The sequence below is a fragment of the Harpia harpyja genome, chromosome 3, assembly GCF_026419915.1.
Source record: "Harpia harpyja isolate bHarHar1 chromosome 3, bHarHar1 primary haplotype, whole genome shotgun sequence".
NCBI classification, from domain to species: Eukaryota; Metazoa; Chordata; class Aves; order Accipitriformes; family Accipitridae; genus Harpia; species Harpia harpyja.
Window position 1 is genome coordinate 76,204,915 of NC_068942.1, and position 14,098 is coordinate 76,219,012.

Sequence of the window (14,098 nt, forward strand, 5' to 3'; positions counted from 1 at the left end):
CTAGTTTTCCTTGAGTGATTTACCATTTCTTCCGTGTTTCACTTATCATTTTTGTGACCTTCTTCCAAAGAAAGAAACAGCTGCCAGCAGCACAGAGCATGTTTCTTTATCTTCATCAACCAGGGCTGAAATGCAGCACCAGCTTTCTGTCCATTTTTCTCCACTAGCTATAAGGTTTAAGACTCTTTGGCCTGGGGTAGGGGCCATTGTTGGGGTAGACACATGAGAACAGATACACTTAAATTAATGGCATTTCTCATGTGACTGAAGGCTGAAATGTCAAGCTAAATTTTTTTTCAGGTGTTTTTTCACGCTGATGCAGACATACCCCTAAAATTTTAATGGAGGCCATTGGATTTGACTCACCTGAATGTTACAGCTGGGCGCACTCAGGCTTTCCTCAGAAACAAGGGCTACTTAGCAGAACAAGAGAGAGGCTTTTATAAACAAAGTTGTAAGAAAGGCAGGATCAGACCACATCTCCATTTGAGTGAAGCAAACAGGAAACAGCATTGATCATGGGTGTGGGGAGACAACGAGGAGGAGGAAGCAAATGGAGAACAACTGGCAGCCTGCTGTGATTTATATACACTGGCATTTCCCATCTTCATTCATTCACTCAATGTGTTTAATCATGACGAGAGCTCAAATGAATTATGACTGGCAGTAGCTCAAGAAATTTGGCAATAGCAAAGTAAAACAAATCTGTGCACAGCATTCAAGAAAAGCCTGTCTTGAGATTAAAAATAAAATTCCATTTATTTTAAAAAGATACGTTTCTTGCTTCCCTCTTCCTTTGCACTTTCTAGTTCAATGTGATAAAGGCAGTCCTGGTGAGAAAATTTTATGAGAACATGTCCTTGCACCATTTTTTGACACAGACCCAGAACGAGGACTTGTCTTGCTTTCATTAGGTTTAGCGTAGGACTTCTAGATTTCAGCAGGAACAGGCTTTATGTTTGGTATGTACCCAAATACATGGCTATCATCTAAGCTACTCCGAAAACTTTCTGAAACGTGCCCATCATTAACAACTGCCAGGGTACTAAGATGCACAGTAGTTCCACACAATTCTCATTTCTCTTGTGCCTCCCATTTCAGTCCTTTACAGTGCTTTAAAAACATCAGTAAATTAAGTTCCATTGTGGCAAACCTTCCCTGGAGAGACTTTTATTCCCAGGTGACAGGCAAGGCAGGGCTTGCAAAGGATACCCACAGCAGTTACAGCCCAGACCTCCTGGCTCCCAGCCTTGTGCTTAACTGCTAATTAAATACATCTAGATTAATGCAGAAAATGTAGAGAGTTTTGTTATGCTTTTTAGATTTAAAGGCAATATATAGATTCAGCACTGTATCGAATGTCCATAAACTCAAAAATAAAGTATTTCCAGCAATTTCTAAGTTCCTTATTGACTAGCTTGTACTACTGGGTAGCACCGAGCTTAAGCAAAACTTACTATCATTTATCTTAATAGAATTCTAGCAATAGAAAGACTGTCCTTCTCCAAAAGTCAAGACTGATTCGCCTCTCTGATGTTATGACCATCAGTTCTTCTAGCAGTGAAAGAACTCATAATAACTTCATCTTAAACACAGTTAGCGAATGTAATTTGCTATTGTAGGTAGATGGGTCATAAAATCAGAATTCCTGGAACACACCATTGATTGTTTGAGTCTTGATGATTAAATGTGATTCAGGGCTAATTAATCAATCCACTCCATGACAGAGCAGAAAAATATGCTTAAAATGCCATACAGAATCAGATTCTCTTGCCTGAGGGGTATTGGTCTCATATTGGTCTTTAGATTTATTGGTTCCTCTTCCTGCAAGCCTTAAATGCATGATTAGTCACAATGTTAAGTACAGAATTATTTGTCTGACTATGAATTTCAAAAATATGGCTCATAATTAATGATGGAATGAAAAGGACAACTTTATGGGCTGAAACACCAGCTAGTATAAAAAGGCCTGGCTCCATTGGCTTCAGCAGAGCTACGGAAATTTATGCCAGCTGAGGATCTGTCCTCATCTCTACAAAATCTTTTTTAGCCAGTTATTTCCTTTATCCATTTTTAAACTACTTTAGAACATTGCTCTGGGGAACCCATCTAAAATATCTGTTTATAATGGGATTCTGTGTTAAGCTGCACAATCTTGTTGAATTCAGTTTTTACCTTCCTTTCTTGTTATCTCACCAAAAATGATGAAAACTTATGCTGATTTCAGCATACATAAATCCAGAAAACACGCAACTTGGACAGGTATGTTGGAAACAGGAGCTACCCAAAAGTCTTAAAAATAGCTGGATGTGGAATAAGTGGAATTATCAAGAACATCAAGGAACAGTGCTTTTTTTTTCGTACGATTCACAATTTCTTTCAAAGATGCTTACAGCACTGTTGCCACCACCCTGCTCTGTTGTGGGCTGCTGCCTCCTCAGGGGGGGTCAATCCAGCTCACTTTCCAGCTGGATTTGCATTATCCCAGCAAAATGGTAACAGCTGGTTTGGTTTTGTTGATCATAAAGTACTTCCTTAAGAATTTTCAAGCCGTATAGTAAGGTGTCCAGTCATTTTCAGCTCTCAATGAGAAAAATTTGTCAATATACAAGGATTTGCATATTAGGTATTTCACCCCACCATCTAATCTCACAAATAGGGCAAACCAAAGCTTACAGGCTGTATAGGTTAGGTATTTTGATGGAGCAACAGTATGTTATCCATGTCTTATAACCAGGAAGGAATAGTATGAGTGGGACATTTTGACAGACATTATTATTACTACTTAGTTTCACAATATTGTTCTACAGAGGTGTGACCACAGCCAGAATGCAAAGCCGTGCAATGGCTAATCTCATCAGCAGCTTCTGTGACAGCATTCTTACTAACCAGCAAAGCTCTCCCAGATTGGAGAGAAGCAGGAACAGGATGGACATGCACATCCTGTTGTTCAGTCATGAAACCTACTTGACTGGCTGCTCAGCAAAATGGTCACTGCTTAAGCAAATGTCTTCAGCTGAAGAAGTTACCAGCATTAAGTCATTTGAAAAAGAAGATCTCTGATGAGCAGAACTGCAGATGGAGAAACTTTCCATTGGTATAGAACTAAATAAATATTCCTCTCTCAATGTCAGCAAAATGCCTCCGCCAGCACAGCCAAGAAAAAGAAGGAAACCAGCGTGGGAGCCAGCACACAACCTTGTTTGGGGCTGCTTGAGACAGGAATGGAGTCTGATATGTTGCCATTTTCCATACACTGGCCATCACGGAAAAATGAAGTGACAGAAATAAACTTTGTGGGACTTCAAAAAGATGAACAAAATTTTCCAGACCCCCTCATGATTTTACAGTGTTAAAAGCTATTGCTAGATCAACCAACAAATTTTCTCCCAAGCCCTTTTCCTGAAGTTGACAGAGATCCTATGTATAGAGCATGACCAGACCTAAATCCACTAAAACTTAGGGAAATGTTGAGACCACGTGAGGATCTTTTCAGTAACAGACTAGGAAAATGCCAGGAGAATGTCATAGTTTGCTTTGTCACCGTTATGTTTAGAGAAGTTTATGCAAGTTGCAAGCCTGTGTCATTGACTTTTGCTTTCAGATAATGCTAAAGATTCAAGCAAGCTTCCTTCTAGAAGGATAATCACATTCCTCCAAAGGTCACTTGTCCTTACGTTTATTTAATAGCAGCCTATGTTTGTCATGTCCCATACCATGATTATTTGTGGCCTGTTCTTCAGGCCAGCAATGTCACTGCAACTCCATGTCTTATTAGTACTGCTGCTAGTCTGCCCATGAATGCCAGCTTTGAGAGATTTCCCTATTTATACAGCAGCTGGTATCTGTTCTGAAGGCTCTCCCAGTATCCACAGCTCACTCAGTAGAAAGTAACACCAATCCTGTCATTTTCTCTGAACCACGTTGTCTATTCTAAATTATAAAGGTAAGTGACTTAAGACCCACAATAAAGAGGCATCAAACCTTAACAATCCTCTTTTCAAATGAAAGTTTCCGTGGATAAAGAGTCTGCTTCTGCCCAGGTCAGACTAACTTTTTATAGTTTGAATTTAAGGGCAGGAAGGGACTTATGCAGCGTGTTGCTTCATGGAAGACCTTGGCCATTTGACAGACATGTCCAAGGGCCACCCGGCATGGGAGACTGGAAGTTATAAAAAGAATCTCTTACCAGCCCTTTTAGGGAGGGACAGATACTGACTTCATTTTCTGGAGGAGAAGACAAGGGAATTTATCGTAGAATTAGAAGGCTCTGAGCGAAGAGCATGTGAGAGGGGTGAGGAAACTTAAAAAAGCAAATATGCGAGAAGTGTTTATTTTTTTTTAAATCGGTATGTTTCTCTCAGAAGCAGATGTAGATTAGTACCATTATTAATTAACAAAATCAGAAAACTTTATTCATCAATTGTCTGTGTTTCAGCTATTATGTGCCTCTGAAAATATGACCTCTAAAACTAGAGAACATAAAAGCTTGGAGCTCTGCAGAGGATATTTGTACTAGCTGGAGCGTCTTTGAGGCTTTGTGGAGGTTTCAAGTGGACAATAAGGTCCATTTTTGCAAAAGAGAACAGAGAAAAGGCACCTTAGGAAGCATGCCAGATAGAGGAGGACTGAGGTCATGTTATGCCCAATCCATACCAAGGGAACATTAAGGATAAGCAGGCCTTGTGTGGTGAGACCAGTTGTGTGTCCAGCTGGAGAAACTCTACCGGGGCCATGTGACATGCAATGTTCAGTTTTCGTTAACATCTGTGTGGTCTAATTTTCTATTACTGTCAGCAAGTTATTTCTAGGAGTGCCAGGTTATTTTGTCCATAAACATTGTCCCCATCACACATTTCTAATTTTAACCCTATTTGTCTCCAGTTGATTTACATTTGGCCAGAAGCAAATTACCTATTGGAAGCATTTATTGAAAATTAATTAGGTGGCTAAAATACCTCCAGCAGATTCTGTTAACGGTGTCTGTTCCTTGTGGCTCTCCAGAATACAGCATTTTCCAGTTAAAACACCTAGCAATTAAAAAAAAATCCATAAAGTAAATGATATAATTAGTTCCAGAATGGAACTTAGTCTCTTTGAAATCAGATGCTTTCTTCTAAGGCTACAGTGCCATACAATAGCAAGGGGTTTATAGTGCCAGGGGATTTTCGATAGAGGAGAGAGTAAGCACTTACAATAGCTAAGCCACTGCATGAAGCAAAATGAAGGTGTCCTTGCTAGCTTAAAATCGGCCAGGCATACAGGATAACTGTGCAAATACCAAAGTGGGGAAGAGGAGAGAAGACAACGTGTATGAAGCCAGATTAAAAGGAAAAATACAGAATTAAATCAGAGGCAATAACAGCACCCAAGAACATGGAAAAACACACTGCATCTCTCTAAAGAAAAGCCAGGATGTTAACATGATTTACTGCAAATAGTTCCACAACATTAAAATGAGTTTTTATTTTCTGTGTGTGCTGCTTCAAAGAACAACTCTGTGGGCTCATAAAAATGCAGAGAACAAATAGGGGCCTCTAAGACCAATTTATATGCCATGCCCACTGTGCACTGAGACACATATAATCTGTAAAATGTCAGCTTCAAAGTTCCACAGAGATTGGTGTTAACCCTGACCTCCGACCTTGCCGACTCTAGCTGGGCCCTCATGCTCTCTTAACCAGCTGTTTTAGATAAATGTGCTCCATTTTTAAAGAGATTGTCTCAGAGTTTTACGTGAATAGTAGTAATATTATTAACTCTCGCTGAAAAAACCACCTTAACCGAGAGTCTTTACAGATGGGCCAATCAAAGTCTTACCCCATGCAGAGAGTGGTGGGTTAATAAATATGTCATTGGACTGAAAATATTTAAACAACACCGGGAGAAAAGAGCAAGGCATACGACAAAAGGAAAGCATATTAGTACTGTTTCCTGTCAAAATACACAGAGGAAGCACTTTACTTTGACCATTTTCCTCATAAAGAGACACGGTAGGCCAAAACAAACAAAGCTAAGGAATCTGGTTTATCCCACTGTTGGATACTGAGGACTATCAGCTTAAATGAAGTAAGGTTGAGTGACCAAAACCAGGGTCTCCTTGACAAGACTGTTAATTGAACATATCAGCAAAGGTAATCACACAAACTGTGGCCCCGTCGATCAATACTTCCATTTTATAAGGCCTTGTATATGTTTTTCATATTTTACTTTATGTATCTCTCCAAAAGTAGGTGGGTGATTAGCCTCTCATAGTCTGTCGGAAGTCCAAAAGTATGATGTAGCCTGCTGGCTTGGCAAACCATGGACAAAGTCTAAATCATCCTCTTGGAAGGAAAATGTTGAAGTTCAAGGGCAGACAGTATATTTTAGACAACAAAGAAGCAGCTGGTGTCCACTCATAATAAATAAAAATAAGTTGGGGTCAGAAATACAAGTCAACTGTCTCCCCATTCACTGAACATGAGCCAAAGACAACTGGAGTCAAAGGGAAAGCTCAGAATGATTTCACGAGGTTTTGACTCAGACCCACTGTGAATCCAGACCTACTTCTCATGTAGATGGGGTGAGAATATATCCACAGATTTCCACAGGACTTGGGTCTGGCTCTTCAGCGTTGCATTCAGAAACCACCCACCCTTCTTTTTTTGCTACTGATATGTTGAAAAACTTTCTGAATAGATTAAAGAATAAAATGTAACTCCTTAGAAGCCACAACAAACACAAAAATACTGCATGTCAGTTAAAAAAATAGAAGATTTAGAAATATTGCTGTTCTTTAATAAATAAAAAAGTATTTCAATTCAAGCCACTGTTTAAAATATTGCAGCCAAATTGTTTTCACACTATTTACTTTCAGGGACCACAGTACAAACCAATCTTCTCACTGCGCTTCTAAACCCTCACTACAGTCTTTCTGGGTTAGCGGATAACGATAATGTTGAGAAATCAAATACACAACTGTCAGAACATGGAAAGTTAGAACTGAAAGCTCAACTTTTGCTCTTCCCTTCAGTACCTCATGACTCAAAAAAGAAAACCTTCCTATCATTACCAGTTGTTTGATTGTTACTGTAATACAAACAATAATCTTATTCACTCACATTCACAGTACCCTGCCTGCAAAATTGACTTAGTTTTAAGCATCAAAATGAGATTGACGAGAAAGAGGAGTTTGAAGAATAACTCACAAGAAAGACGAGTTTGAAGAATAACTCACCATCATCCAAACTTTAGCATATTTAAACATCTGCTTTCTCAGCTGTCTTTACCTTAAAGTCTGAAATTTTCCAAATTCTTTGACAATGCCAATAAATTAGGTTTGAAAGTTATTTTCCACATTATTGGATTCATGTTTTCTAAACAGAGCATAACCTCCCACTAGAAAATGCAAAACACACACACATATGCACTGGTGAGAGAATTTGACAGAGACACAACAAATGAAAAGGGACAGAAACAAACAGAGGCTTCAACAGATATAATAAATACAAACAAAAATTACAAATAAATACAAGCAATAAATATAATAAATAAAAACCTGTAATTATTTAATATTTATTATTGCATTTATATAATATATAATTTAATATTTAACATAATATAAAAATCTAAAATACTTTCCAACAGAGGAAACATTAGGAAGTCTGAGGACAGGACGTACAGAAATCCTTTACATAGGATTGATCTGTGGCTGCTTCTTTGTCAGCCTTCTTTAGTACATAAATTGGCTCCCTAGAAAATCTGTTTGTTTTTGAAATGTAATCTCCTTAAATGGCATGGGAGAGAAAATGAGTTTAAATTACAGGCAAAACAAGTTTGTGAAGGTAAACATTTTGTTTTCTAAATCCCCAAAATAGGTTAATAGTTTTGAGTTCTGTGAACTTCAGGAGGTTTGCCTTTCCCCACATGAAATATTTACTTCCTGTTCCCACTTGTGTCAACAGAAATTCTGTTGACTAACAGGGAAGCAAAAAAGGGCATGAACACATGAACCAACCTAAATAAGAAACATGTTGCTTAATGCTTGTTTATGGTGAAAATCCAATTATGGCTCCTCAGGATGTCTGAACAGTATGACAAAGCCCTTGGGAAGTAGTAGATTGTCTTGATTTCAATTACACCTCTTTCGAGGAATAAGAAGCTGTTCATCCTTGAAGTTGATCCATTTTTTTAAACCAAATATTGTTTCTACTAGAACCATGAACCCATCTTTGCCTTTCACTAGGATGCTGTGAGCTCTGTGTGGAAATCCAACAGAAAGCATATCATGGAGCAGCAGTAACCCTCTTTGTAAACCCCCCACAAATTTGTAAATCTAACCTTACACTTCTCTCTGCATCACCTCTGTATTTTGCACATCCAGCACAGGGCTTTGTCCTCCCCCTCTTCCCCCTTGGCACAGCTTGCTTGTTGGTAGCACTCCCATGTTACTGGTTCCCTTTAAAACTCTCTGTGGGAAAAAAGCTTCTCTTGCTCACCCTTGATCTGGTCTCTGCCTCTCTTGTGTTAATGTAGACATCACAGCCCTGTGGTTAAGGTACTGGCCTCATATTTGGCAAACTCAGGCTCACATCCTTTCTCTACCAAGGACCTCCTGTGTGGTCTTGGGTGAATCACAAAAGGCTTAATCATAAAGCATCTTTTGGTGCCCAACTCACAAACACAGATCTTCAGCACCCTAGATGCAGTGCTACTTGAGCCTGTATATCTAGATTACCACCCTCACAGTCTCTTGTTGCTGGGCATGTGTACAACCACTCCAACGCTGAGCATGTGTACAACTCCAACTGTTCAGCCACAAGGAAACATTTACCAGATCCCACACAGCACAAAACATCACAAAGAGAGATGTGTGGAAAGGTGTTGCTTTTATATATCCAGTATAGAGAAGGTGGGAACTTTCTCCACAGATGTGCTAAGCTTCACATTTTTTCCTGCCCAATTCAAGCCTCTCACCTTCTTAGAGATTTTCCTAAGTACTGTACTATAGGATACTTGGAGGTAGGACTTTTTCAGTCTCTCCTGTTTGTACAAAATAATTAAATGCTTATTGGAGCAACTGAGTGATTGTGCTAACCACCAAGCTAGAATAATTCACCCTCTGACCCTTCACACATCTAAGCGTTTAGAAAAATTACTCCTTGTAACATTACGGAGCTGCAGTTTTCAACAGTTTTCAATTTACAAGCCCCCTAATTTTTTTTCCAAAAGAGGTATGTATCCTTGTATAGAGAATTTAAACCAACTGACAATAGGCCTGCTTCTGTTACTTGTTTTTCATGGACCTCTTGGAGTATTCTACAGACTCCCAGAGGTACACAGACCACAGGCTGAAAAACACTGTTGCAAAGGAAAAAAAGCACAGGTTTAATAACATTGGCTCATTCTCCTGACGCCTTAAGACTACTGCCTTCATAATGCATGTTCTGCAGACCTTGGCTCTGAGAAGACGGAATATGAGACGCAATCTAGATGTTCACCTGCCAAGTGAGGAAAATCCTTTCCTTTCCCAATGAGACACAAGTATTGGCACAGGAGGTCCCTAAAACCAAGTGTTTGCTGTTGTGGTGATATGCATTCAAAAAAGACAGATGTGTGTGAAACAAGATCCTCCATTCCATAAGATCCCACTGTACTATAAGAAAGTCATACGGGAACTCTGACACAAGTGGAGACTGCTAAGTTTTGAATTGCGAAAGACATGGTTTGCTCCCTTTCCCCCTCCCTGCAAACAAAAAGGAAGGGAAAGAGACATGTCCCTACCTGGTGTTGATGGAAAGCACATTTCAGCTAATCTGGAGTCATTTCTGAGCTAGGGCTTATGGTAATAATGTCACAGCTGCAATACCTGATTGTTAGAATCACCCTAAGATATTCATGATGAGTACGAGCTCAGCCTGAATATGAAAAAAATGCAATAACAAAATCAACAAAGTTGCAGACATTCTGACATCTTATTTCTCTAAAGAGTTAGAGTGGATTTTGCACTTAAAGGTCTGTTTCGTAATCATTTTATGCTCCCTTTAATCACTGAAGAGAATGAACTAGACCACTTCCAGATTTAGCTCATCTGAATTGCTTCGGACATCTTCAATAAGATAAACAACACGCTCCATGTGCCTCTCTGTCCATGGGCTACAAAGAAATGCAGAATATTAGCACAGTGCAGAAGACTACACTGTAGGCACTTCCATTTGGACAAATGAAACCCACCCCTCACATTTAACTAGTGCTGGTTCAAATTTTCTGGTGGAATAGCAAAAATGCAATGTCTTCAGCAAAGAAAATATCCATTTCTGTAATCAACTTTGCAGACACATTTTTATCTTCCTGTTGGGAGCCTGGGATATTTACCTTTGGTCAATATTCATTTCTGCACACATGACTCACCAAAATAGGGGCTGCAGGCCAAGTACCTCAAGGCCCTGTAGGCTGCGATGCGTAGCTGGACTATGTTTCCTGTGATGGACTGTGGCAGTTTTGGCAACTGGGAAAGAAAAATCCAGCTACTACTTATCTGGAGCTGGAACAAACTCCTGTAATCTGGGCTTGCATATGAAGGGGATTGGGATGAAAATGCTGAAGAGCTGAAAGCCAGATGACTGAGGAGCAGAGACTGAGTTTATTCAAAAAGAAAGCCTCCCGGAAGCAAGCAGGGAACTGAAGCAGCTCAGGAGTTCAGTGACTGTAGTATAATCAAAATGAAATCCTGCTTCAAATCAATTACATAAGTATTTTGCCTTGGGGAAAAAAATATAGGCATTTTAATAAATTCCAGTGTATTTCTGCAGCACATAGACTACAGAAGAGTAATTAAGATCATAATTAAATTTTCAGTAAAAGGCTAAAGCGGGAATATGAGGAATAATGTAGGTATCGGTGGACATTGCATTACTGTGTTTTTCCGTTGCATTGGTTATGGTAGGTGTTTGCCAGTTGGCACTAAGCAGTGCAGTGGTCAGTTGTCAGATGATTACCAACCATAACATTGTCAGGTTTCCTGATTTCTAATTCCAGAAGAGCTTGCCCAACAGTATTCACAGTTATAATATCTATGGAAGGGGAAATCCGTGTGCTCATAGTTTGTCATTTTTTTCTACCTGAAGTAGCACTTCTTCCCAAAATGGTATTTTGAGCATAAGTTCTTCCTTAGCTACATCCCATAGCATAGTGCAGAGTTAGGAGAATGAAAGCAGTATGCTGATGGCTGTAACATGAATATAACGTAAAGTGGAAACAATCAGTTCTTTGGGGGAGAGAGCTAGTCTTCCTCTTCTGGGTTTGTGAAGCTTCAACAATGGTAAGAATAAGGACAGTAACAGACAGTGACAGGGATAGTGAACAAGAAATAATAGCAGGGACTTAAGATCTTCCTGGCCATTTAAGATGCAAGTCCTAAAACTCTGCAGAGGTCCAGGAACACGACATCCAAATCAGAATCAGAGTGTCTTTGTTGCCAGATGTGGCTCTGAAAAACAATCAATTGGAACAGAATTGAAGATTACCAGTCCATCACAACAGGAGCAGGAACCAAGGCTATGTTTCTCAATGCCAAAGAGAAAGAGCCACATACAAAATACATCTGAAAACCAAGAACTTTCTGGCACTTAGAAACCAGGTCTCAAAAGCTCCATTTCACCAATAACCTGTTTTTTCAGAAGCCAAAGCCCAGGCAGTGATACTTAATGGATCTTTAGGCCATAAGGAATCATTGTGATAACCAAATTAGATCTCCTGCATAACACAAGCACAGAACTTTTCCCTGACACTCCCACATCCAGAACCATGACATGCAATTTGCCTAGGTATGGGATTTAATTTCAGTAATGCTATTTTGCCATTTTAAAAAGTGAGAAGGGCACACAAATCTAATGAGAAGCAGGACGGACATATAGTAAAGCTGTTAAGTGTTCATAGAAACACTACCTCTTCCATGGAACAGTATCCAGTACCAAATTTAAGACTCCAAGTGATGGAGGTTTAAGCATCCTTAGGCAATGCTTTTGGTGTGATTATCTCCTCATGACTATTGTATTCTTTGCCATGACTTTCCTGCTGCTATTTTTTACATGGTAATTTGAAATTTTTGTTAAAATTCTCATGCCTGGCTCTACATTTGAGAGCTTGATGTAGTTGCAAAACCTCTTTGCTCTCTCTGCCCTCTTCGTTATTCTTGCACAAAGAAACATCTCTTTGTGTAAGTTAAGGTTGCTGGAAAAACAAATCTTCATGTTTTGACCATTTGTTTTATATTTATTCTTCCTTTGCTAGGTATCAAACCCACCACTTTTTTTAGAGATAATTTTAGCTTTATTTCCTTAAGAAAGAAGGGTGTGCTCTCATGGTGTCTGTGGCTGTAGTTCAGTGTGCATTTAAAGCAGGCCCTGCCAGTGTAAAGAAAAAATACTTGCACCCCCTCACCCCACTCCTCCTGCCCACCCACTTCTACCTCTGCAGGAAGTGTTTGTGCAGCCTTGCAGCAAATCAGATGAGGGAATGGTGCTGGCTGAAAAAAGATAAGCCATGCAGTCTTATTAACCCAAACCTAATATCCAAACCCAATCATTCACACATTTTTAAGTGTGATCAGTTCACCACCCAGCTATGTAAATGCCCGTGCCAAGAACAGTCAGAGAGGAGCAATGGGCAGCCTGCAGTGAGCACAAAGGGAGAGGGGCGCTGCATTTTTCAGTGGCCAGCTTAAAGAGTCACCAAACTACTCCTTGTGTGCATGTGCATGTGTGCACATGCGTTCATCAGTCTTTGCTCTCCCTCTCCCTGTATAGCTCTTAAATATGTCTGCCAATCTCAACCAAACCTCACAGCAGGACTGAGAACTCAAATACATCAAGTTCCTACTTCTTACACAGACATCGGAAAAGGGGAGAGATGGAAGTCAGAAACTTCTCAGAGGAGAAAAACCACAGAGTGAGCTCACCTTTTATCAGCCATCAGAGAATCCACATGTGCAACCACTTCAGAGACACTGATGTTATTAGTCACCAAAGCATCCACACTGGAGAGGCACAGGAAGCCTGGCTTCACAAGTTCCAATGCTCACAGAGCAACTTGTTAGATTTACTAGCTTTTATTCAACTGTTTTGGGGTCTCCAAAGAATCTGCAGTGGTGACTGTACAAGAACAACTCACTCTGGCACTGGGAAGTAATTAGAAGGAAAAGAACCAGAACAGCCATTAAAACAGTCAAGGCAACTTTTTGATCCAGGACCCTTAAAAAAAAAAAGAGAAGAAAAAAGACTTAAACTAAGTTTCAGCATGTAGGAGGAGAACCACTTCCCAATCTGCCACACACACACCCTGTCTCCCATCTCAGGTTTGGTCCGAGGGGGCTTGGAAAAATGTTAATACCCTTTTCAGTTTTAGGCTGAGTTTCACCATCGTGTAACCTTTCAAATTCATAGCAAAGTGTGGCCTGTCCTAGGGTCTGACAACCACTTTGCAAGGAGCTTTAAACCCTGAATAAAACTAGTGGCAAGAGTTTATTACCCTTCACAACCATTCTGTGCGTCAGTGGGAGCAAACGAAACCCTCTTTGAGGAGGGCTGGAGCCCACACAAAAATGTCACCTGCTCCTTTCTGTAAACATACGCTATGAGTTTGACTCAAGAAAATAGGGGAAAAGGAAAGACTTTTTAAAAAAAAATGGGAGAACACTTACTTTTTATTGCTACTACTACAAGCCACAGTTCCAGTCTAGTTTTCCTTAGACTTGTTTCACTTCGTCCTGCAGAGGTCGGTCTTGCCTGCAACACTTCGCAAAGTAGCAAGCCCTCTTGCTCTGCAAACAGCAGGTCTATTCCACCCTCCTAAAACACTTCAGGGATTAGGAGAATTAGAATTTGGGAAGGTTTCATCCCCCCAAAAAGCTTTGTTGGAGTTTCTCTGTACGACAGTGATGCATTGTTTTTACAAGAATTTAAGTTCCCACCACCACCACAAAAAAAAGTGATGATGATCCTCCTAAATTGTATCATCTATCCCAAGAAAAGCAAAGAGCAAAGGATAAACCTTACTTCCCCCAAAACTCTTGTAACTGGAGAATAAACTAGTCACAGTTGATGAGTTTTGATATAAA